The 26,967-nt window shown below is 43.1% G+C and overlaps 1 protein-coding gene across 3 annotated transcripts in view; it reads right to left on the bottom strand.

The window, feature by feature from the left end:
• Positions 1-26,967, bottom strand: part of LOC110521588 (neuroligin-1) — a 338,049-nt gene that overhangs the window by 161,605 nt on the left and 149,477 nt on the right. The gene's annotated exons all lie outside the window — the stretch shown is intronic.

Below are 26,967 nucleotides of genomic sequence, written 5' to 3'. Positions count from 1 at the left end.
ATTTTCCATACAACATACAATGTTTAAACATCAAACATATACTAGGAAAACTCTTCACGTTACAATGTTTTTCTAATAACGTCATCTATTAACCTTCAATAACAAAACAAAAATTACATACATTTTCATATTCCATCTATCGTCATATGATCACCATTGTGGCTGATGGAAACCATTGTTCCAAAGTCCCTTTATTTCATGTTTAATGTTCTGAGGCTGGTTCTCCATAGTAACAGGACAAAGGAATTTGTCTGTGGCCTGAGATTTACCAGGGGCATGAGGGGACATAAAACCCCCACATCTTCAGACCCCTAGATCTCCCCTCCTCTGTTGGGGTTGAGAGATAATCTGTAGGGTTGTGGTCTCCTGTAACCTGACCTGATAAGGACAGTCATGACACTATCATGGTCCAAACACACCAAGACGGTTGTGAAGAAGGCACGAAAACAAGTTTTCCCCCTCTGGAGACTGAAAAGATTTGGCATGGGTTCCCAGATCCTCAAAAAGTTCCACAGCTGCACCATCAAGAGCATCCACCGCAATGCAAACGGTACTGTAGCACCAAGTCTAGGACCAAAATGCTCCTTAACAGCTTCTAACCACAAGCCATAAGCCTGCAGAACAACCAATCAAATGGCCATCCGGACTATCTACATTGACTCCTTTGTTTTTACACTGCTGCTTCTCACTGTTCATTATCTATGCATAGTTAGAAAGTCCAGTAAAGCTCCAATAAAAATGACTTCCACAGAAACTAATGTAAACAAGGCAGAATAGGTTATAAACAATGGCACAAGTTGCACAGTAGCAGTAAATAGAGACATTAGTAACAACTGCAACCTCTAGCTACAACACTAGGACACTGTAGACAAGTGGGTGGTGTATCATTTACAGTAAAACAAATATTTATTTTTCCGGACCTATACAGGCCGTCGGTAAATACACCCAAGACAATTTTTTTATTGAAGATAATACATTAAACCTGTTAAATTAAATATTCTGCAACAAACAATTTACTCTTGACACACACTCACTAGACATATGCCACTGGGTGAGAAAAGTTTTCAAATTATTGGCATGCAGTTTGTAAGTGTCACTGGTAAAATGAGAATAATTATTATTTGTGATTTACAGATGGCCTATTTTGAAATTAGGTATGCCTAATTTGGTGTTTGCGGGTATTAAAAATGTGTGGGTGAAGGCATTTGGAGGATGCATTTGATGCATATTCTAAAATTATATTCAATAGGCTAAATCTGTCAGTCGAAACTTGGATTTAAACAATGATGACGTCATTGATATTATTGCGCTCCGGTACCTAAAAAAAATAGCACTGCACACACCAAACACACACTTAGAAGTTAATTGAAGAGCAACTCTTTGAGAGGGTGGACAGCTCTACTGCAGCTGTGGTCTTGAAGCCTTGTTGTGATGCCTCCTGGGAGCCAGGCGGTTCAAAGACCCCTGGCTGGATCTGACAGGCAGGTACTGGAGGTGTACACATACAGGTGCTGCTCTCAACACCAGCACAATGGCAATTAGCATGGGTTTGGATCCATGTCATTCACGTTGACGCCTAAAGCCTTTAAATCCATCTGTCTGGCCAAAGCACTCACAGAGAATACTCTTATGTTACTCCATCATCTGTATCAACTGTATTGAATTGTTTGCTTGAGAAACAAACAACTATTTTCCCTATCATGCAGCAAGCATCTAAACCAGTAGAGAATATCAACTTTTCCAAAATGTTTTTTTTGTTCTGGTTTTGTCTTTTCCTCAGTGCAATGATTATTCCATGGAAAACAACCCAGCAGAATGTGGCTGCCCCAGTGGACAACATTATACAGTGAATTCTAGTGAAGAACTATGGAGCCTTTTTTCTTCAATCCATACACAACCAGATTCCTTCTCACACAGAGAGGGCCGCTGTGAATGCTAAACAGACAGACAATTACGGGGTATGTGCTTGTTTGCTGCTGAGGGGGTCTGGATCGGGGTTAACAGACCCATCTAATGAGCAATCCTAGCCTGCTGCCTCCTCCATCTCCACTCCACTCTCCCTCATGTAACACTCTTCATTTGCAGGCCAGAGAGATGAATGCTATCTGTTGCTTGTTTCTTCTTTATGTGATTGGCTTATTCTTGTCATCTCTGAAATGCTAATAAATCTTCAATCCTTTTTCTTTAGTTCACAACTTCTTTTAAATTTACCTCAGGGTTGTTACTATACAGGGCCACCGGAGGCCGTGGTCCAGCGGTGCCTAATGCCACTTTACGAGATGTCACAAAATGAGGCGGTTTCTAGGATTTGCAGAGTAAAGCCAATATTTAAAGAAACAACATGTGAAGAGAGGAAACATGTGAACTGGAATCATGAAGCAGGGCTGATGGAATAGCATGAAATAAACCTCAATCCAGCCCACTCTAATCACTGGGTCCTGGGATCCATTGAGGAGCCAGGAGCAGCCAGGGGCTCCCTTCAGCAGAACAGTGATTGGGTTAGAGGGCACAGCCAAGAGACTGTTACTACATTAACGGCAGTGTGTGGGCACGTTTCAACCAATGTAATGCACCCTGGCCATCCATGACCTCTGCTGAATCAGGCTCCTGCTGGAAATCATATATCAGCCTGTTCAGAATTCAGCAGGCATCCCTTCATTTTCTGTTAACATCACTGATGACGATGACCTAGAACAGAAAATGTATCCTTCATCTCATTACGATTACAGTGTCTGTATTCTTTAACCCAGATGTATGGAGTGCCTTAAAGGCATTGGTCACTTTGTTTGATGCCATCTGGGCCGTGGCAGTACCACGGAAGCACCATGGTAGAGTACATAGCATTACAACACAATTGGATTTACCAGAAACTAAGGTAGGAACCTCTGAGCCTTGTGGAAACTGTGTGATCCATCAATTATGTCTGGAAGAGAGGGCAATGCAGGTAATATCTCCACTTCCCAAACTCCCATAGCCCTAGTCGCCTTCGCAGGGCCTTGTCACACTATAACAGGATTCACCAAACCACAATGAGGAGACTCAGTGGTTACGGGAGAGAGTGAGAAGGGAGAGAGAGGGGGTGGGAGGGAGAAAGTGAAAGAAAGAGGAAAAGAGAGAGGAGAGGGAGAAGGAAAAAGAAGGAAGACAAGGAGGGAGAGAGGGAGAATGAGCAGGTGCCTTCTGAGAAAGGGTTCTTCTAATCCCTGGACACATTTGTCACTATCACAGAGAAAGTATGGATTCTAGAAGCAATTTTGGAAGACAAATACACACATACATACATACATACATACATACATACATACACACACACACACAATTGAAGTCGGAAGTTTACATACACTTAGGTTGGAGTCATTAAAACTCATTTTTCAACCACTCCACAAATTTCTTGTTAACAAACTTTAGTTTTCGCAAGTTGATTAGGACATCTACTTTGTGCAGGACACAAGACATTTTTCCAACAATTGTTTACAGACAGATTATTTCACTGTATCACAATCCCAGTGGGTCAGAAGTGTACATACACTAAGTTGACTGTGCATTTTTAAACAGCTTGGAAAATTCCAGAAAATTATGTCATGGCTTTAGAAGCTTCTGATAGGCTAATTGACATCAACTTTGTCAATTGAAGGTGTACCCGTGGATGTATTTCAAGGCCTACCTTCAAACTCAGTGCCTCTTTGCTTGACATCATGGTAAAATCAAAAGAAATCAGCCAAGACCTCAGAAAAAAATTGTAGACCTCCACAAGTCTGGTTCATCCTTGGGAGCAATTTCAAAATCCCTGAAGGTACCACGTTCATCTGTGCAAACAATAGTACGCAAGTATAACACCATGGGTCCACGCGGCCGTCATACCGCTCAGGAAGGAGACGCATTCGGTCTCCTAAAGATGAACGTACTTTTGTGAGAAAAGTGCAAATCAATCCCAGAACAACAGCAAAGGACCTTGTGAAGATGCTGGAGGAAACAGGTACAAAATTATCTATATCTACAGTAAAGCGAGTCCTATATCGACACAACCTGAAAGGCCGCCAAGCAAGGAAGAAGCCACTGCTCCAAAACCTCCATCAAAAAGCCAGACTACTGTTTGCAACTGCACATGGGGACAAAGATTGTACTTTTTGTTGATAAAAAAAAGTATTTTGAAACAAAAATCGAACTGTTAGGCAATAATGACCATTGTTATGTTTGGAGGAAAAAGGGGGAGGCTTGCAAGCCGAAGAACACCATCCCAACCGTGTAGCACGGGGGTGGCAGCATCATGTTGTGGGAGTGCTTTGCTGCAGGAGGGACTGGTGCACTTCACAAAATAGATGGCAACATGAGGTAGGAAAATTTAGTGGATATATTGAAGCAACATCTCAAGACATCAGTCACAACGTTAAAGCTTGGTCGCAAATGGGTCTTCCAAATGGACAATGACCTCGAGCATACTTCCAAAGTTGTGGAAAAATGGCTTAAGGACAACAAAGTCAAGGTATTGGAGTGGCCATCAGAAAGCCCTGACCTCAATCCTCTAGAAAATATGTGTACAGAATTGAAAGAGCGTGTGAGAGTAAGGAGGCCTACAAACCTGACTCAGTTACACTAGCTCTGTCAGGAGGAATGGGCCAAAAATCACCCAATTTATTGTGGGAAGCTTGTGGAAGGCTACCTGAAATGTTTGATCCAAGTTAAACAATTTTAAAGGCAATGCTCAGGCCAGAGGACATTTCTCCAAAAACAATGGACCAACACACTACATGATGTGTTATGTTTTTGTGTTATTTTTTATTCAGTATATATTAAAATGTAGCTTTTCTTTCAAAAACAAGGACATTTCTAAGTGACCTCAAACTTTTGAACGGTAGTGTAATTTCAATCTGTTAGAGCTCCAGTGTTCCTCTGTGGAGATGGGAGAACTTTCCAGAAGGACAACCATCTCTGCAGCACCCCACCAATCAGGCCTTTATAGTAGAGTGGCCAGATGAAAGCCACTCCTCAGTAATAGACACATTTAGGCCCGCTTGGAATTTGCCAAAAGGCACCTAAAGACTCTCAGACCATGAGAAACAAGAATCTCTGGTCTGATGAAACCAAGATGTAACTATTTGGCCTGAATGCCAAGCATCACGTCTGGAGGAAACCTGGCACCATTCCTACGTTGAAGAATGGTGGTGGCAGCATCATGCTGTGGGAATTTTTTTTCAGCAACAGAGAGCAACAGAGAGATCCTACTCTAGAGCGCTCAGGACTTCAGACTGGGATTAAGGTTCACCTTCCAACAGGACAACAACCCTAAGCACACAGCCAAGACAATGCAAGAGTGGCTTTGGGACAAGTCTCTGAATGTCCTTGATCGGCCCAGCCAGAGCCCGGACTTGAACCCGATCGAACATCTCTGGAGAGACTTGCAAATTAGTGTGTAGCGACACTCCCCATCCAACCTGACAGAGCTTGAGAGGATATGCAGAGAAGGACGGGAGAAACTCCCCAAGCATAGGTGTGCCAAGCTTGTAGCATCATATTCAAGAAGACTTTACGGCTGTAATCACTGCCAAAGGTGTTTCAACAAAGTACGGAGTAAAGGGTCTGAATACTTATATAAATGTGATATATTGTGTGTAGATTGTTGGGGGGGGGGGGGGGGAACAATTGAGCCAATTTTAGAATAAGGCTGTAACGGAACAAAATGTGGAGAAAGTCAAGAGGTCTGAATACTTTCCGAATGCACTGCATATATACAGTACCAGTCAAAAGTTTGGACACACCTACTCATTCAATGTTTATTTAATTTTTTTACTATTTTCACTGATTTAGAAGGAACCTCTATTGCCACAAAGCACTGACGAGAGGCCAGACTAGCTAATGGTGTGCTATGAAAAGAACAAGAATCAGCACCTACCACGCTACTTTCACTTTCAGTAAATCCACGGCTTATAAAAACAGAGCAGAAAGTGAACTGTTTTAGGTGAATCTCCATGCCATGTGGTTCCCCATAAACAGTTCCATCGCAATTTGGAAATATATGATCTCTGATAAGGGTAGTGGTTGTTTTACCTACTATGTTTTAAGTGGTGGATCTACTACAGAGAACTCTGCACATCTGTTCATCAGAGAGAGAGCGAGAGCGAGAGAGAGAGAGAGAGAGAGAGAGAGAGGGGCCATCAGTCAAGTGGTGTCAAGCAATCTAGGATTGTTACATTTGTATTGATTTACTCAGGTAAAAGGTCCTCAAATAATTGCTCGAACAATCTCTTCAAGTCAAGAGGACAATTTTAGTGTCCGCCCCACCCCCCCTCCCCCCAATCTCGGCGCACTACACCCAACTTGGGAGACACAATGTGCGTGCTGGCGTCGAGGGCACAGAGGCAGCACCATAAAGACTGCAGAGCAGTACTACAGCCCTTGCAACATTACAGAAACCAAATAAACTTAAGGTATTGAAGGAAAAGCTATACATGTCAGTGTCTGGCCCTGTGCAATACTAAACCACTTGATGTATGCACTAATCAAATGAGTGGTTGTGATTTCACCATAAAAAGACAGACAACTATCTATAAGTCGTATAAGTCCAGCTCATTCACCCAAATCAGATCAGTATAATTTTAGATGGTGGAAGGCCATTGATAGTCTGGCTGGCTCTTGGTGCCAGTGAGAGGGTAAGACATCTCCCAAACCCCTGCTCCAGCTAGAGGTCTGATCGGCTGGTCGAACGGTGAGCCCAGCAGTTACTGGGAAGAGGAGAGAGAGAAAGTCTGCTCTGCTGGGCCCTGCCTGCCAGTGAATATAATGATCCACTCCCTGAAACCAGACAGCTTGCCCACTTCTGCTAAAACTAAATTAAAAGCGTGGCGGAGGCTGCACTGGCGGGAGATTATGGAGCACAGGGGGCGGCGGGCTCTGCCTCCACCGCTCATCCGCTCCAGCCCCTCTAATGCAGCACGCTGTTTACCCAGGCTTTGGAGATATTCCCCCGGAATTAAGCTCTGCCACTCACCTGTCACTCATGCCTCCCCCCACTCCCACCACTCCAGCTCCACCACTTCCAACCCAGGCCCTAAACTCTGTGATGCGTCTGTCTCTGGAATGACACAGCCACTACTCAGATAGATAGAGAGCCTGTGAGCTCTCACTCCCACCCCCCTCCCATCATCCCCTTGTGTAGGACAAGAGACCCTCCTTCAGGGTTCAGGATGGGTTTAATGTTCCTGTACAGCTCCTCCCCCTCCACTCAGCTCAATCTCAGTCTGACGCGGATCCATATGATGGATGTGCGTAGCCCAAACTGAGGAGTGAATTGAGTGGCTGTTAATAATAGACATGACAGGACTAGACTGGTTCCCACAGCTTACGGTACATCTCCCCCAAACTTAGCATCCAACATATATATTTATTGTATTTTTATCATTGGTACATGCCTCTTGCTAATGTTTCAGCTTACACATTTGGTTCTTTGGAAGTCTTGGAACGTATGTTTTTTGGTTTCCCATTGGTTCTGGGAACAAAGCCATACACTTCCTGACCGGTAAGACTGAATGTTTTTTAAACGTTCTGAGAACAGAAGTTCAAATGTTGACTCTTCTTGGAACGTACATGTTTAGGTTGCAGGGAAGTTCTGAGAATGTTTTAATATGGTTCCTTGAAGGTTTTTTATTAACATTCTGAGAAGGTAAATTTTAGGTTATTTGAAGGTAATTAAATAACGTTCTGAGAACATGTTTCATTAAGACTTTTAATAACACTGCTTGCTTAGTTATATAACTAGGCAAGTCAGCTAAGAACAAATTCTTATTTAAAATGATGGCCTACCAAATGGCAAAATGCCTACTGCGGGGACAGGGGCTAGGATTAAAAATTAAATAAAAGTATAGGACAAAACACACATCACAACAAGAGCGACACCACAACACTACATAAAGACAGACCTAAGACAAAAACATAGCATGGCAGCAACACATGACAGCACAGCATGGTAGCAACACGACATGACAACGACGTGGTAGCAACACAACGTGGAAGCAGCACAACACATGGTACAAAAATTATTGGGCACAGACAACAGCACAAAGGGTAAGAAGTTAGAGACAACAATACCTCACGCGAAACAGCCACAACTGTCAGTAAGTGTCTTTGAGTGAAGAGATAGAGATAAAACTGTCCAGTTTGAGGTTTTTTTGCTGCTCGTTCCAGTTGCTAGCTGCAGCGAACTGAAAAGAGGAGCGCCCCAGGGATGTGTGCGCTTTGGGGATCTTTAACAGAATGTGACTGGCAGAACGGGTGTTGTATGTGGAGGATGAAGGCTGCAGTAGATCTCAGATAGGGGGGACTGAGGCCTAAGACGGTTTTATAAATAGGCATCAAGTAGACGGGTATACAGAGATGACCAGTTTACAGAGTATAGAGTGCAGTGATGTGTCCTATAAGGAGCATTGGTGGAAAATCTAATGGCCAAATGGTAAAGAGAATCTAGCCGCTCGAGAGCACCCTTACCTGCCTATCCCATTGCTTTAGGACTTGGTCAGGTGGTTTAAGCATGTCCCAGTTTAGGTCACGTAGCAGGACAAATTGAGAATTTGTGTAAGGGGCCAGGAGAGAGCTTAGGGCAGGTAGGGTACAGGCCGGTGCTGATGGAGGACGATAACACACAGCAATAGTCAACAAAGGGCTATTTGAAAGTTTAATGCTTAAAACCAGCAAATCAAATTGTTTGGGGACAGACTTGGTGGAGACAACCGAGCACTGAAAGTGTTCCTTGGTAAAGATTGCCACTACACCACCTTTGGAAGATCTGTCTTGCCGAAAAAGGTTCTAACCAGAAAGGTTAACATCAGTATTCAAAAACACTTTTCCTTAACCATGTCTCAGTAATTACCAACACATCTGGATTGGAGCTGTGAACCCACACTTTCAATTTATCCATTTTAGGTAATAAACTTCTAGTATTAACATGCGAAAACCCCAAGCTTTTACGAGCGCAGAAATCAGTGAAGCAGATACCAGAGCACAAGTCAGAATTGGGGCAAGCAACAGTAGATGGGCCAGGGTGTACATGCACATTTCCAGACATATTCATCATCAGTAAAACAATCAGGGCACGGCAGAGAACAGGGAGAGCACTGCAGTGTTATTTTATGACATTTGAATGTGCATTAGATGCCAACAAGATCAAATTGTACAGCAATTTCATCAGGTAACATTAATACAAAGCTGGTGAGAGGTGGTTAGAATAGGATGGGAGGCCAAGAGTCCGTGTAACCAATAGATAGTCAGAGTCCCGAGTGTGGGAACAAACACAGTCTGTCCCACGGTTGGGTAAACAAGCAAGTTCAGTCAACAAAGCATGCAGTAGTCATGAGGGAAATAGCATAAAGCACAAGAAAACAATATAACGACTTGGGGATAGCCATTGTGAATTCAGTGTCACTCGCCCCAACAGTGTGTGTATGCTGGAGGCGATCAAAAACTCAGGAGAGGGATTGTGGCGGGGTTACCTGTACCAGACAGGGGGAGACAGGCCAGGGCAGATGGTGAACAGATCGCCAGTGTCATGCCCTGATCTGTTTCACCTGTCCTTGTGCTTGTCTCCATCCCCCTCCAGGTGTCGCCCATCTTCCCCATTATCCCCTGGGTACTTATACCTATGTTTTCTGTCTGTCTGTGCCAGTTTTTTTTTTCTTTCAAACCTACCAGCAGTTTCCCTTGCTCCTTGTCTTTGCTATAGTCCCTGTTTTCTAGTTTCCCGGTTTTGACCTTTCGTGCCTGCCCTGACCCTGCCTGCCATCCTGTACATTTGCCTCTACTCTGGATTACCGACCTCTGCCTAACCTGACCCTGAGCCCACCCGCTGCTCCGGTACCTTACACCCTCTCTGGATTATTTTGACCTTTCTTTTGCCTGCACCTGTTCAAAAGATTAAACTTTTGTTTCTTCAACACTGTCTGCATCTGTGTCATACCTTAAAATGTGATAGCCAGGTGGAGTAGGATTCACACCCACATGGGAGAAGCTTTTTTCTGGAGGCAGATTCCTTGTAGAAAATGCCAGGGGGTGGTCTCTGAACAGTGGGAGGGGGCTTCAAAGGCCTCTGAATTTGGGTGGGGTAGGCTGTGAGACTCTCCTGCCATTGTTGGGCTCAAAGGCTTTGACACCTCTCACTTCACACCTCAGTGCTAATTGAAGTTGCATCTGTTCTGTGCTAGCAAGCTTGGCAGCCTTAACTTAGCATTCAGTTCTTATAAAGTAAAATATATCCTTGCAGTATATTTTTCTTCTTGGCTTTCAAAATAGCTCAGACTAAACATTACTCACTCAGTTCCAGGTTGGATGGTGTTTTCAGGTTTCTGTTGTTTGTTTGCCAGAGCATTTGCTGTATAGCTGTATAGCTTGGAAATAGGAATATCCAAAATCAGGTTGTAGGTTTGGAGCTTTGACTTGGAGTGAAGGTTACAGTATGTTGTGGAGGGACGTATCTTGTATATATCCTTGCCGAAAACCACAAGTTTAACTAACTCTAAATCTATCTTTTTGAAAAAACATGCTGAAAAATGTGGGAGCTCACATGCAGCTGTGTCTCTGCCCCCTCCTATCTCTCTGTTTTGAACTCTAAGCACAGATACGACACATGGAAATGAATTTGCTTAGGCATTAATCATGCAAAAATATTGATTTTTTTTATTGTGGCACGGCGAGATTAAAATCTATGATATTCTGTTCTCAATCCATGGAATTAGTCAACTGTGCCACCAGGATGGAGCTCCAGTAGCATTCTGTGTTTTTTTTAACTATACAAAGCTGTTCAATTTAGTCTATCAAAACAGTCCCCATTTCAAAGGAAACAAGCACTCATTAAGATCGGGTGTGGCCAATTAGTGGGCACGAGTTTTGAGGATGCTGAGAACAGAATGTTTGTTTTTAAATAACATTCTTAAAACATTCTCTAAACGTTACTAAAGTTTTCTTGTGTTTTTTAACATTTTCTTAACGTTCTCAGAACAATTTGAGAACATTACTTTAAATAGAACCATGAGGAAATGTGTAGGAAACGTTATGCTGAAGTACTAAAATCCCCACAGAAGAACGTTGTTTCTTAATGTTCTCTTAACTATTTGAGAACATGCCCAATGTCAAAACAGTTGGGGAACATTCTGTTAAAGTAATGAAAATTATGTTTGTTTTCAAGATCCTTAAATGAGCTGAGAATGTTCCAAAGCCAAGCAAATAAACTTTGGCCCCATTTCCCAAAAGCATCTTAAGGCTAAGTTCATCGGGTCTTGCACCATTCCCAGAAAGCTGTGGGAAGATTGTTTGCAAAATAACCATAGGACAACCACGCTCTCACCAAGCTCTAAGAAACATATGGTTCTCAGAACGTTATGTGCTAGCTGGGGTGTGCTCGTTGTGTTGGTGCTTGTCATCCAGTTCGGGGGATCAATGGCCACTTGGGCTGGCGTTGCCTTCACATGGTGGGAGGTATGAAAATTGGATGTACCTTAATATTGGTTATGACTAATGATGTCTGGTGTTAGTCACGCACACAGCGGGCTCAAATGAGGGTGACATCTATGTATTAATGAAGCAACAAAATGTTGATCATGCCCCCTATTCCCAGAAAATTATGGGTGTGAAATTCTATCTATTTGGGAATAATTGCAGCACATCTCACCTTATATCACCTTCTCAAGACGGAGCATGCTGTGAGCACCAGGCAGCGCAGAGAATTGTGCTAAACAGATTCTGCTGGAACACGACAGTGAAAACCATGATTTCAATTAGCTATGCACTCATGATGCATTTACCCCTGCTCAACATCCATATCTTAGGTGGCATATGCATGAAACACCAAAACGAGAGATTCATTAGGTTTTATCAATGTCTTCCAGGCCTCAGATGTTCAATATAAAAGCCTTCTGACACAATTCTGTGTATTTCTTTTCTCTGTGTTTTAACATTTTGTGCAATTTCTTGGAAAAAGGAAACAGCCAGACTGCTCTCTTCCCACAAACTGTCTGTTTTAATCCGTCCAAATACTCTTTTCTGTGCCATCCTAATCCTTCAGATTGACCATGAGAACCACAGCCCGACAATGATCTCATCAGAAATATGCCTGCTCATCGACTAATCCCATTTATTGCTCACAGTGAACACATTTTGGAACTGTGTCTGATACTATGCCATGATGACCTGGAAGTGTATACTTTACATTGACTGGTGCATACATTCTACAGGAGTATTTCTTCAAAAATGAAAAGTTAAAAGCCTGGGAGGAGTCTCCAAGCTACTGTTCCTGGTTAAGAGGCTAATATATAGTGTTAAAACCGCTGATGAGACAGGCGCTTGAATTACGTCTCTGACTAATATGCATTAGCGGTGGAAAAACATGCTTCACGCTTTTTTGGTCCTTTTGTGACAGGCCGGCAGTAAAGCATGGTACATATGTGACAAGGAGATGAAATTGAAAGCCAGTCATCTATTTAAATATCCATATTATTGTTTTCAATACCAACTGACAATCTTTCACTGTTAAATTTGAATGGACAAAATTGCATTTAAAAAAAACGACCTACGAGTGATGTGAAAGGAGCAAATGAGAGGAGAGGAAGAAAAGGAGAGGAAAGGAATATAGGGTTGAGGGAGACTGCTTGATGCCTCCCTCTGCCATGTTATTATTGCAATGCTGCTGAGGTCCTGGAACGTCCCAGACTGGAATACATTTTCTGCTCATTGAAAAGCTATTTACCGTGTTGTGGTATATGCATATGGCTCCGTCTTCTCTGTCTTAGTTTTAACGATGCAAATAAATGATGAAATGCATTGTCCTTCCACATCAGGAATAATCTGTTAGCTCTAACCCCATCCTAATTGTTTTTCTATTGATTTATGCTAATTCTCACCAATACGTCTCAAGACAGAATTTATTTAACACAACTGTTCACACATTAAACAACATACAATGGAAACTTGACAACAATGGTGTCTAGTTTCATAATCATATTGCACGCAACCATCCAGTGTAACGGTCTCTTTTGTACCATGGTGTAACAATTCCCCTCCAAATCCAGATGTAGGTATAAAATCAATCATTGCCTGAATCTGGCACTTGACAGGCACAGCATTAGGTCACTCCTTAGTTCATTCACTGTATCCGTGGTAATGTCATAAGAGCTATACTAGCTACCATCATGGCCTTTCCATTGAGTCTGTCCGTCAGTCAGTCTGTCTGTCTGTCCCCTGCATGGTGGCTATAGGGAACTGATAGAGCAGTGGATGTGAGGAGCAGCAGGACAGCAGGACCAGAGGCTAGGCAGTTTTTCATGGAATACTATAGCTAAACTGTCTGCAGCCATACCACAGGTGAGAGCTGGTGATGTTTTGTCTAGGAAGCTGTGACTGACACCTACTGTGTAAAGTGGATGAAAAAAACAAGTCGGCACCATCTAACCCACTGGGAGCTCTTTTTGTAAGAACTGGGAGCTGTGTTAGGAGTTTTAATGGTTCTATTTCTAATTCTCAACATTTACAACTGATTTACATTGGTAGAGAAGTTAGAAAACATGAGGACACCAGTGGAGGCTGCCGAGGGGAGGACGGCTCATAATAATGTCCGGAATGGAGTGAATGGAATGGTATCAAACATGTTTTTTTTTTGCTTTTCATTTGTTTGATACCATTCCATTCCATTCACTCCATTTCAGCCGTTGTTATGAGCCGTCCTCCCCTCAGCAGCCTCCACTGGTGGACATAGCCGTGCATTCAGCAATAGCTTGTGAAAACAGGGACGGTGAACAAGCAGAGTAAATCTGGTGACTAAAACCTCCTGATTTAAGTGAACAGATGACTTATGAGCCTTCTGAGGATAAAAGCCAATTAACTTGCCAGCGGCGGGTGGATTTGCCTCATGACATTAAACACAGAGACATATGGTAAAGTTACAGGTAATTGGATTAGTGTGATTAATACAACTCATCATTTGTAACGCGTTAAAGAGTATGAATCACTGTGATAAACATCCCACTCAGTACTGTCTGTTCGACTAAGGGACCAACCGTGGCAGCTGCTAGTAACTGTCACCCACATATACAGGCACAGACACAGACACACAGTCTGCCTCTAGTAATGTATTTTTGCTATAGCACTCCTAAATCCTACAAACAGAGTTCATTGGTGTGACAGAACATCAGAGCAGTGACAGTGGTGGAAACAAACTATAATCAAATATTTCCTCAAATGCATCAAACAGCAACAAAATAACTTTTACATCCAATCTTCCAGGTGGCTGTCATGAGTCAGAGAGAGTGCAGAGCCATTGGCAGTGCTGCAGGAGATATAGCTCTTCAATGCCAGGATACATCCAAACCAGTACCTTACCTACAGATGGTCAACCTGAAATTTTAATGCTCATTCCATCACACCAATGACTTAAAACTAGTTTGCATTCGTAAAGAAAAGAAAACATCTCATTTTCAGCCCCTAAGTGAATATGTATGGTTTAGAAAACCTCGCAGCAACCTGTGAAAACAATCTATGCCAACAAACCAGCCGGCATGAGTATAGTTTCCAGCTAAATGTGAGATTCTTCTTTTTGCCAGCATTGAGGGATGCTGTTGGCCGGGAGCGTTGTGCTGTCTCCCTGTGCAGGGAAGTGGCCTGGCGAGGGCTTTTGGAGACCACTCAACATCTGTCCCTCCTCCAGGCCCCTGGCATTGGATTCACCACAGGTACACACACACACACACACACACACACACACACACACACACACACACACACACACACACACACACACACACACACACGTGCGCATGCACATGTGCACACACACAAATGTACACATGCAGACACACTCTCTCACATACTGAAACACATGTCGTATTTCCACATACTGACAAATACACAAACACCAGAAACCACTGCCACTGAGTAAAGCATAGGTGTACAGTATGTAGGGCTCCCACTCTAAATGTCCATAGCAGCCTGCTGTTTGTCTGTCTGTCTAGCCCATCGCCATCTCCACAATGTCTGGAGCAGAGCCGGTTATCAGTCTATGAGACAGGGAACTCACTACCGTCTGCCTGCACAAATACCTTGTGTCACCGCCTCACTAGACACACTCTCTTCTCCTTAAAAAATACCAACACACTGCACAAACAGTCTGTACACACACCAGGCAATCTTCCTCCACTAGTAATCTGTGCTGCTTTGGTAAAGGGAAAGATGTACATGGTGTGTACTATAGGTAAACTAGAAATATCTTCCTAGCTTATGCATGCATCACTATGGGGAAGAAATCTTATTGGAGTGAGCAGCATTGGCCCAGACGGGAAAGCCCTCTCCTATGTCAGAAGCCGTTACAGCAGTGGTGGGCCGTCAGGGCCAGCAAGGCCTTCTCTGCTGGCCTAAACATCATCAGAATATATATATTTTTTAAACATATTTTCCCACAAATATGTATTAAATTATTCCCCAGAGTAAGAGTTATACTCTTCATTTCATAGCTTTCCTCTTGGTTGCACTGCTTCCAGCCCCAGGTTGAGATTTGGAGGGCTGGTCTTTATGTTAGATCTTTTATCCAATCATATTCAGCCATCATGTGTTTCCAGGGGTCTAACATCTGCCCCCAGGCCTTCAGAATCTACAGTGCGGGCGCTTGTAGCTTAAAGTGAATTGAAATGAAAATTTAGTGTCAACCAATCAGCTTTAGAGTTTTTCAAGAAAAGTTAGACATTGTAAGGAGAGGTCGCCCGACACCGACGCTACAAAGCCTGTCACAGGCGGGAAAGGGGTTCATTCGCCACTTTCAAAGTTCCAAATACGAGCGCTATCAATGGCTCACAGGCTCCGAGAAGCACTGCAAACTGTACTGCTGGGAATGCCTATTATTTGCAAGTGATGGATTTGGTGTTTGGAGCCACACTGGCTTTGCATTCTTGAGTTGTCTAACCAAGGCAGCAACGAGACACCAAAGTACGACTGGGCACTTACAAGCAATGCTGCTTTTGAAAACTTTTGGGGACACCCGAGTGGATCTACAGCTCAACGAACAAGCGCGCAGGGCAACGGAGCTGCAAAATGAAAAGGTGAAGAAAAATAGGGAAATATTGAAAAGACTCATTGATTGTGTCATGTTTTTGGGTAAACAGGAACTTTCATTTAGGGGACACGATGAAAGTGCTGACTCCACAAACAAAGGGAACTACATGGAGCTTCTTTCTTTTCTTTCTGAAAGCAACACAGATTTACAATACCACCTGTCCACTAACAAAGTGTTCATTGGGACAGGCAAAATACAAAATGACCTAATTTATGCTATTGCTGAAGTGATGGGAGAAGAGATCAAAATGGAGATTAAAAAAGCTCCCTTTGTTGCTAAAAATGGTGGACGAAACAACAGATGTGGGAAATGCAGCACAGCTCTCACTCGTCCTGCGTTATGTGACGGACACAGGAGTCAAGGAGCGATTTATCCGATTTGAAGATGTGACAAGCGGCAAGCGAGCTGATGACATTGCCGCTTTTATTTTCCGTTTCTTGGAGGAAAATGAATGTAGTCTGGATAAAGTTGTGGCACAGTGTTTTGATGGCGCAGCAGTCATGGCATCTGGACTCAATCGGGTGCAGGCTAAAGTTAAGGAGAGGGCACCGATGGCCTTATTCATTCACTGCTATGCACATCGACTAAATTTAGTACTGACTCAAGGAGCCTCAAAGCTTAAAGAATGCAAGGTCTTCTTTGCCAACCTCAATGGCCTTGCAGCATTTTTCTCACGATCCCCTAAGCGCACGCAACTGCTGGATGACATCTGCAAGCGTCGTCTTCCTAAGGTTGCACCAACGAAGTGGCAATATACATCTAGATTGGTCAATGCAGTCTTTGAAAAGAGAGTTGCCCTAAAGGAGCTGTTTAACCACTTACTGGAACATTATGATGACCATGACGGGGATACTGTGCTTATGGCTGATGGATTTAATGCACGTTTGGATGATTTTGTGTTTTGTTTTTTGCTTGAAACATTCAATGGGAATTGTATTTATTCGGATGAGCTTTTTGGAATTCTACAGAAACAAACTTTGGATGTACAATTCTGCCTGACAAGGGTGAACGAGTTTTGTGACACAATTGAGCGAGAGAGGCGCAGGTTCAGTCAAATCTACGATGACACAGCGCGCATCTCAAGTTCACCCAGCGCACGCAGAGGCCCAGCACAAGGAGACCCTCGCACATGCTATCAACAACTCCACAGCAATATTCTGGACAACATTCTTTGCCAGATACGAAACAGGTTTCAAGACCACGAAAAATGTATGTTTCTCTCCCTCCTGGACCCCCAGCACTTTCAGACCTACTGGAAAAAAATCTTGCAAACAGCCTTCTCCAGCTTAACAGAGAGTCACGGAACACTGTTCGACCTATCCAAGCTAAAAACAGAACTGACTGTAATGTGTGCTATGACTGATTTTGAAGGGAAAAGTCCCTCTGATCTCCTTGATTTCCTTAAGCAGAAAATTCTGAATGAGGACATGGGGCAACTTTACACATTGGCATGTGTGACAGTGACCATCCCTGTGTCCATGGCTTCTGTCGAGCGGTCATTCTCGGCCTTAAAGCGAATCAAAACGTATTCCAGAAATGCTACTGGACAGACTCGGCTTTCAGCATTAGCCTCCATGTCGATAGAAAAGGACTTATTGGTGGAACTAAAACGCACAGATAGACTGTACAACAGAGTCATTGAAGTCTTCTTGAGGAAAGAAAGGAGGAAGGATTTTGTGTTCAAATAATCAGTCTTTGGTGAGTAGGCATACAATGCATTTTATTTTTTATTAAATGTGTATGTATGTTTTGCATTTTATTTCGTTAATATTAAATAGCCTATATATTAACAAAATAAAATGGCAAATAGCCTATGTTGCAAATTATTTGTTTTGTTTCTTTTATTTTCAGTGAATGTGTCTTTATCATCACGGTGAAACTGCTTTGGGTGCGACAATGCGCTGTTTAGTGAACACACTGTATTTTTGGGGGGGGGACTTAAAGCTAAAAGTTTGTGGACCAGAAATGGATAGAAGGAGAATATTAATATAACTATTTTGCACTTGACTATGTTCTTGCCTATTAGTTGAACTGTACTGTATTGTACTCTTCCCCTGCAATTCTCTGAATAAAAATGTCAATTTCAAGGTGACGCAACGCCTGGTTATACTACGTTTCTGTCTAAATGTATAGTGTCTAGAGCCATGGCATCATAATGATGGTAATAAGAGGTGGATTAATTCGGGGGGGACTGTGTAGGACCTCACTGAAGGCCCAGGCCCCAGGCCCACGGCACGCCACTGCGTTACAGAGGGGTGTTAGCAAACATATGTTAGCGCACATCGCTGGAGAACTGTAAAGCACCCTCTCGGTTTTCAAATCTTCATCCAGACCCCCCTCGAACCGGAATCCCGGCCAGCTCACAGATCCCTGGGAACATGTTATGAATCTGCAAGTACAGCGCTTATAAATACGCCTACCCCCTCTTCATCACAACCCTGGAGCTGCAGCATGGCACAATGGGCCAGCACCCCATAACCCCACCCCAACATCTCTCCACCACCTCCGCTTCCTCACTATCCAGCCCAGTCTGCAGTCCCCACAGATTCCTCTGTGCACACGCGTGCAGGGCCAGGCATAGAGAGGAGAACGCTGTCTGTTCTGTCAATGGCAGCCACAGAGAACACACAGATTGGAGAACAGCAGACAGAACGTGCTAAATCGATGCCTTCTGTCTGGGATGGGCCGTATGAGAGGGTACCCTATCGATGACTGCCCGCCGCCATGTCTGAGTTAAACCACAGCGCCATGGGCTCTCACATACACAGGCAGACCGTGGTACAACCAATCTCCCTCATGCTCATCCATCAAACCTAAATTATGGCAGTAAGAGATATGTGTAGTGTATAGAAAATGAGAATGTGGAATGTTTATGCACGATATTGGAACAGACAGACAGATAGGGAGAGAGAGAGAGAAAAACCCACACAGTATATTCATACAAAAACATAGCCCAAATGCTCCCTCCAGGGGTTCCATGTTCCAGAGAGGGGCAGAAAAGGCAAAGAAAAATTGATGGAGAGAGACAAAGCAAGAGAGAAAGAGAGAGGGAGAGCGAGCGAGAAAGAAAGAGAGAGAATAAAGAACAAGAACGAGAGAGATATAACCAAGGTAATGAAGGTAGATGTTGATAGAGATGTAGGATCTTAATTTGATCACTCTTTTGTAGATGATAATTTGCAGGAAATGCAAACTTGCAGTTTATTCAAGTTTATTCAAAAGGCTTCTAAAGTTTGTAATTTCCACTTTAAAATGTTATACTTGATTGCCCTAACGAAAAATGTATCAACCATTACAAAAAAGGTTTCCATTATTTATATTCCACATAATTCACATTTCCTGTTGCTGCAGGATTATTTTCCTGCTGTAGCAAACAGGCTCAAATTACGATCCTACATCTGTATGCATGCACCACTGTGTTGCTTCCTAGTTGTGTTTGAGAGACAAAATTAATACTAATTACCAAGATTAATATCAATGGTTCAATGTTCCTATTAATGATTATTCCAGTAATTAGAATCAGCAGGATGAAATAAACTGCGGTTAAAATGTTTACAGGTAAATCCAGCTGCTCTCTATGTTCTCTCCTCTGAAATGAGATATACAGCCTGTGGTCTACCCGGGCACTCTGGTTTACACCATTTGGCATGAGGAGAAAACTTGGCATGTCTCACTGTTCACGCGACGTGGTTAGAGAGCTGGATTCTTTCTCCTTTAATCATCCAAATTGTGTTGGTTTTTCCACAAGGAAAGAATCAAAAACGCTGTGTCCCAGGGAAAAAGACGAGTGACCTTCAAGGGGATAGGGAGATTTGAAATGACATTAGACTAGTTAGAAAGACAATGGCAGATGCATTAAACTCAAACACGATATTACTAAAAGACTGCAGTCAAAATATGGTTGCAGGAAATTACTGTAAATGAAGATAAAAGTAAGAAAAATGGCATTGTAAACCCCAGTGAATGGATGTCTGGATGTCTGTTGTCTGCTAGTGAGAACTAATCAAGTCTCATCGTAATAATCATCATTGATATCACCATAAACTAAGATGTATTCTCTCTAAGAAAGTCTCATGTTGAGATCAACAACCATTATTCTATCACCTTGAGCTCCTGTCCTTAGGAAAGTGTGGGCAATTGTAGAGGACATGACAGTCTTTTGTCCACAGTGGCTGAAGCATAGCAGGTTAAACCAAACCACAGTAAGCCGCTACGCTAGCTCCAGCACCAGCCTCAGGCTTGTGGTCGAAGATATACATCTTCTGGGACGCTGTTTCAGCTCTAACTAACCGCATTTGTGGACAATTTACAGTGGTGGATCTCTGTTAAAACCCACCAATAAATGAATCTATGGGGTGTGGGGCTGGATGCCTGCAGGTTGCCAGGCCCAAGATAAATTGCTGCGAGTTTCTGCACCGTCTGGCAATCTTAATCCTCAATAATCAAGGCCAGCAGAGTCAAGAAAAAGAGTTAGAGCACAGACACGTCGGGGCTGAGGCTAAAGAAAAATCCTCGGACCAATATTTCTCCAGCTCTGTGAGCTTACTCCAGTCTCATTCTAAGTCTCTGTTTATGAACTCAGGGTATAGTCGAGACGAGACTAAGGACTGGTTACAAGCACAGAATCGCACCTGCCTTTTCAAGGATCTTTACGCCCAAAGGTTAAAAAGTACCTCAGTTTATCAACAGGTTAGGTAATGCATAAGATTCATAAGACTGACACAAGCCGGAGGGAATGTGATGTGACCCAGACTCATGAGATTACAAACAAACTGTTAGATGCTAGCCTGCCTAAGCCTCCTCTGAGCATCTTCTCAGATAAGTGTCCATTTCATGAGCAGGGGGAGAGCATCATGGCATGATTACAACACGGCAAATGTCAGATATTCTTCATCTCCACTTACCATCTGCTGTGAGGGTCGATTGGAAAATGCTGACCCTCATCAGTAGCAGCCCTCTCTCTTGCCACCGAAAGACAGAAATTCTCTGACCTCTAAAAATATGGCACAAGTTACAGCACCCAGCCAACCAATCAGCATCCAGGGCCATGGCAGCGGGGCAGACAGACACTTCTCCTCGAGCCAAGAGTTGACAGGAGTGTGGTTTATTTAAGCGAGGCAGAATAAAATAGATTTGCTATGACAAAGAGAAAGACACCGCTGGGCTGTGTCAAATTACAGCAGGAGGCATGAATTATTCATCTGCAAAATACACTGGATCAAATGTTGAGGAGGGATTAAGGCTAGTGAGGATTGTTAGTGTCTATAAAAACCCCTGACGCGGGCACGTGAATAGGTTTGCTCTCCCGTTCCCCCGCTACATGTGTACATGTGAACAGCGTGCCCCCTTGAGCTACAAAGTTTCACCCGCTTTTATCCTCCAACGCCTCGTTTCCAAGGTGTTAAACATGTCTATCTGATTTCCCGGGGCACAGACAGCAGCCTCACACCGTGCTGCCCCTGCCCAACCTAGCAAGCACCTTCTTCATCTGCACAGGCAGTTGGTTTCCACAGAAATGCCAAGGAGCCAGGCAAGCTAATCCCTCCGCTGTGGCAAAGATGGATGTGTCAGTCCGCATCCATCCATCTGTTGGTGCCCCCTATCTGTCAGCTCCCAGTATCTCCTATCTGCAAGCAAAATGAATGCCACGGTGGGGCTGAATGAGGGTGGTCAGCTTGACAGAAACCCCTGAGGCCAACGCCCAGATAACTCCAGGAGCTTTGGAGATAAATTGCAGGAGCTTCACATGAGATGGAGCCACAATGCAATTTTCCCCAGCCGTCCAGATACAGTATATAAAGGTAGGAGGGGGGCAGGACAGTTAGCTGGGAGCTTTCAGTCAGATAACCTCCCAGTGAAATCCGACCAATACTAACAGCAGGCCCGGTGAGATCCAGAGAGGATTACAGCAGTGGAGTGAACAAGAGGAACAAAGCCACACTCATCCCTGTGTGTCATCCCTGTTTATGAGGAAGCATCACATCCTGAGTGGACTAAAGCCTCCATCTTGGTTCTGACTATGTCTCCCTCAGGCAGACCTTGAGGCCACAGGCCTCGCAGCCCTGCTGGTGGCACATACCAGCATCCTTCCGCCACAGCCTTTCTCTTTCTCCACGAAAACATCAAGTCACCTGGGGACAATTCCCAGACCACAACTGAATACAGATGACCTTTTGTGACCAGATCAGATGGGTAGGTTATTTATCGACTGTGCTCTCTGTTGACTCTATTGAATAAAAGTGCCAGTGGACATGCTATATAATATTATAAACTAGGTGGTTTGAGCCCTGAATGCTGATTGGCTGACAGCATTGATATATCAGACCGTATACCAGGGGTATGGCAAAACATGTATTTTTACTGCTCTAATTACATTGGGAATCAGTTTCTAATAGCAATACGGCACCTCAGGGGGTTGTTGTGTATATATATATATATATATATATATATGTATATATATATATATATATATATATATATATATATATACCAAACTACCAAACTTCCTCTGGCCTTATTGCTTAAGTATACAATAGCCACTTATTGAACACTGCTTAAGATACAAGACACTGTATACAGTACATGTAGTATTTGTAAAGAAATGGCAATCAAGAAGAACCGCTAAGTGTTTGTTAAGAAATGAATAAACATACTCAAATTAAGCATCTCCCAAGACCATTTGCTCATAGAACGGGGTCTGACACTTTCCATGTTCCTCTTGAAGATCCTTAGGCAACCCCAGGGTCAGAGACTGGAGCCAGCAGCTAACACATGAGGCGGGCGAGCGTGAAGCAACAGACAGGAAAGAAACACAGACTAATGAAACAGACTATCTGGGGTATTTATTTCAGGGTGAAGAAATTAATAAGCATGAAAAATAATAATCCTCAACACATTGCAGGCCAAATGCAATGATTAATGAAAAAACTGCCGACCCAATTATTTCAGGCAGAACAAAAGGCAACGGTAAAGATTGTTGAAAGGGTAAACAATGGGGAGAGCCTGGCTGGCTGCGCGCAAACAACTCAGACACAATTAAACCCACGCTGGCTGCATCTGCTCCCAGAGCCCTGCCTGGTGCACTATCACGCTGACACAGCGTGCTGCAGGCCTAGCATGGGAGGAGCAGTGGAACCTGGGCTGTTTACCTGGCTAATGCCCAGACAGCAGTGGCCAATCACTTTCCTCTGCTGCTTTACCGACTGCTGGGAGATCAGCAGATGCTTTCAAGGCCAGATGAGTCACAAAGCACAATAAAAAACACCATGATGTTATTAACTCCTTTATTACCCAGTCCCTGCAGGATTCTGCAATCACATTTTCTAAAATCAACAATTCCCTGCATATTATGCGAGGGCTTGCAAATTTGATCAATCCCGGCACGATTTCCGCATAAAACAGTCAAATCATAGCAACATTATTGCATATAATTGACCCATTACCACAGTACAAAAAGAGGGGTAGCAAATTTCAACCAATAATGCCAATAAACCTTTTTCCTCGTCAGCGTATTTTTGCAAAACAATCATTGCGAAATGTCAGAATTTCCGCAGCAAAATCAAGCATTTATGCTTGCAAATATCACAAGAAAATCCCTGCAAAATCCTTGAGGGACTGCTTTTATTAGCATTGGCTTACACTACTAAAGGTCATATTTGCGAGCTTCTACAAATCACATGTTCTTTTGTATAGATGGGATTCAAAGGATGATACAGCAGTGTTTCCCAACCCTGGTCCTCCAGTACCCCCAACAGTACACAGCTTTGTTGTAGCCCTTGACAAACGCACCTCATTCAACTCATTGAGGGCTTGATGATCAGTTGACAAGTTGAATCAGGGTTACAATACAAATGTGTACTGTTGGGGGTACTCGAAGACCAGGGTTAAGAAACAATGTGCTAGAAGACGGATTGGACCAGAGAAGGTTCATGCCAACACTGTGTTTTAAATAGGTCTTATGTGAGTTGAAGCTCAGCCAGACTGTGGATTTACATAGGAGGCCAAGATGAACAATTCAGAACAATTCTGATAATGACACGCTGATAGAAGAGTGCATTACATTCCATTACGGCATCCTACAAAGCCTGACACATCTACATACATACAGGCAGGCAGACGAGCAGGGAGCGACCCCTGGCCAAATCCACCCCGTGCTACGCCCAAACAGATAAATACTGCTCACGTCAGCTGCTCTGCATGTTTAGGTCTCCTAATGGCTCTGTGTACCTCGCCTGGCAAAGAAAAACAAATCCTCAGGTATCAAATGTGTCATAAAGACTGACCAGGAACCCAACAAGTGCAATAATGTTGGCTAGATCATTAATGGGGGAGAAAAGCACCACGAGCATTCTCTCTATTTCTCAGTCTGACCGTCTCTCTCTTTCTTTCTATTTTGTCGCTCTCCCTTTCTCTCGTTCTCTCCAGTCCTCTTTTCTACTCTCCTCTAATTTTCTGGTTTATTAGGAGGAGTAGGTTAAATAGCCTGTCCTCAGCTCCTACACACAGACATAAGGTGAAGGGGCCACAATGACAGAGCCTCTCTGTTACTTCCTACAGTAGATTTATACATAGTCCTCACAACAAAAGGGCCACAGAGGCCGAGGCACTTCTGGGCCTTGTTAGACAGGCCCTTGATTGGCTGGTCAGACAAACTGAGAGCAGGCTCTTGTCACACATGAGAGCATCTGCTTAGTCCTGTAACATTTCCCTGCTCTCATCTCATTCAGCAGAGCTGAGTGGTTTGATCCGCTTACCCCACCGCCACAGGAGTAAATAGAAACACTGAGGAAAATGTCAACAAGACTCTTTGTGATGCTAAAAGATACATCTGATTAAATATGCTCCCAATTTACCTCTAGCACCAAGCCACAGCTTGACAGGAGAAGCAGAGATAATGAAAACACAGACACGCCACTTACCTGATCATCGCCAGAACTGGTAGCTTTTAGAACTTCAGATGAACAATCCCAATATGAAACCAGTCCAGAGGAATCAGGTAGGCCTAATGTTTTTAAATTCCCAATCATCTACGTTGCTAGTTCAGGTGGTGTTCAATCTGACACACCATGTTTTCTAATATTCATAAATTGCACAAATAAAGACTAGTTATGGAGAGAAATCTATTTGGAAATTGTCGTTTGATGGGGACAAATTCTGTGGCTCATGCTGGGGGCGGGACATAAAGTATTAATGGTTACCATAATCCACCATATTTACTACAATATTCAATCTTCTGCCTTCAAGCTAGGTTTCCTTTGACACATTGCTGCTGGCGTGTGTGACAAAAGGATTTTGCCACAATTGTGTGCTCATAAGCCTTGATGTTACTTAGAAAGAGTGCAGTACCTTCAGAATGTATTCGTACCCCTTGACTTTTTTGTTTCAGCCTGAATTTTTCTCTCACCCATCTACACACAATAATAATGACAAAGTGAAAACATGTTTTTAGAATTTTTTGCAAATGTATTGAAAATCAAATACAGAAATATGTAACTTACATAAGTATTCACACCCCTGGGTCAATACATGTTAGAATCACCTTCGGCAGATATTACAACTGTTAGTCTTTCTGGGTAAGTCTCTAAGAGCTTTGCACACCTGGATTGTACAAAATTTCCACATTATTCTTTCCAAAATTCTTCAAGCTCTGTCAAATTGGATGTTGATCATTGCTAAACATCCATTTTCAAGTCTTGCCATATATTTTTAAGCCGATTTAAGTCAAAACTGTAACAAGGTCTCTCAGAAACATGTCATCTTGGTAAGCGACTCCAGTGTAGATTAGGCCTTGTGATTTAGGTTATTGTTCTGCTGAAAGGTGAATTTGTGTTCCAGTGTCTGTTGGAAAGCAGACTAAACCAGGTTTTCTTCTGAGATTTTGTCTGTGCTTAGGTCTATTCTCTTTCTTTTTATCCTGTACAGACTTCCTTCTCTTCACTTTGTCATTTATGTTAGTATTGTGGAGTAACTACAATGTTGTTGATTCATCCTCAGTTTTCTCCTATCACAGCCGTTTCCTTCCTCTCTGGCAACTGATTTACGAAGGACGCCTGTATCTTTGTAGCGACAGGGTGAATTGATACACCATCCAAAGTGTAATTGATAACTTCTCCATGCTCAAAGGGATATTTAATGTCTGCTTTTTACATTTTTACCCATCTGTATTTGAAATTCCCTGCTCGACTGAGGGACCTTTCTGTGTGGGGTATAGAGATGAGGTCATTAAAAAATCATGTAAAACACTATTATTGCACACAGAGTGAGTCCATGCAACTTATTATGCGACTTCTAAGCACATTTTTACTCCTGAACTTATTTAGGCTTGCCATAACAAAGGGGTTGAATACTTATTGACTCAAGACATTTCAATTAATTTGTAAACATTTCTTAAACATAATTCCACTTGGACATTATGGGGTTTTGTGGGTAGGCCAGTGACACCTGTGCGTCAATCTAAGGAACATAATACAAAATCCCCATCAAAATCCGTCAGTATAAACTAGAGATTTGCATGGGCTGCGTCTCAATCCTTTGCATCCGCCTACGTCGGCCTGCTGCGTCTGCGGAGGAAGGTGGTGGAGCTACAGCATTTGTCAGACCATGAGACATCCAAAAAATCTGTCTTCTCTGAAAACACATGTGGCGTCCGAACGGTTTGGCGTCCAACTATTATGACCAGTCTATGGAAAGGGGAGACTCTCACGAACACAGTGTTTTTTCCCCCATATTACTCTGCGACCCCCACAAGTGTCACGGGACTCGTCTGAAGGTAACCCATACAAACAAATGTAAGTATGTAGGTCGTTTTCTGTCCCAAAAATCTCCTTTTGACTGTCTTTTCTGTCATTTATGAATTTGTTAGTCAATGTGTTCCTGAGACTTTTAGAAGTGTT

This window comes from Oncorhynchus mykiss, chromosome 30 (assembly GCF_013265735.2).
Source record: "Oncorhynchus mykiss isolate Arlee chromosome 30, USDA_OmykA_1.1, whole genome shotgun sequence".
Lineage (NCBI taxonomy): Eukaryota > Metazoa > Chordata > Actinopteri > Salmoniformes > Salmonidae > Oncorhynchus > Oncorhynchus mykiss.
This window is presented reverse-complemented; position numbering and strand designations above follow the sequence as displayed.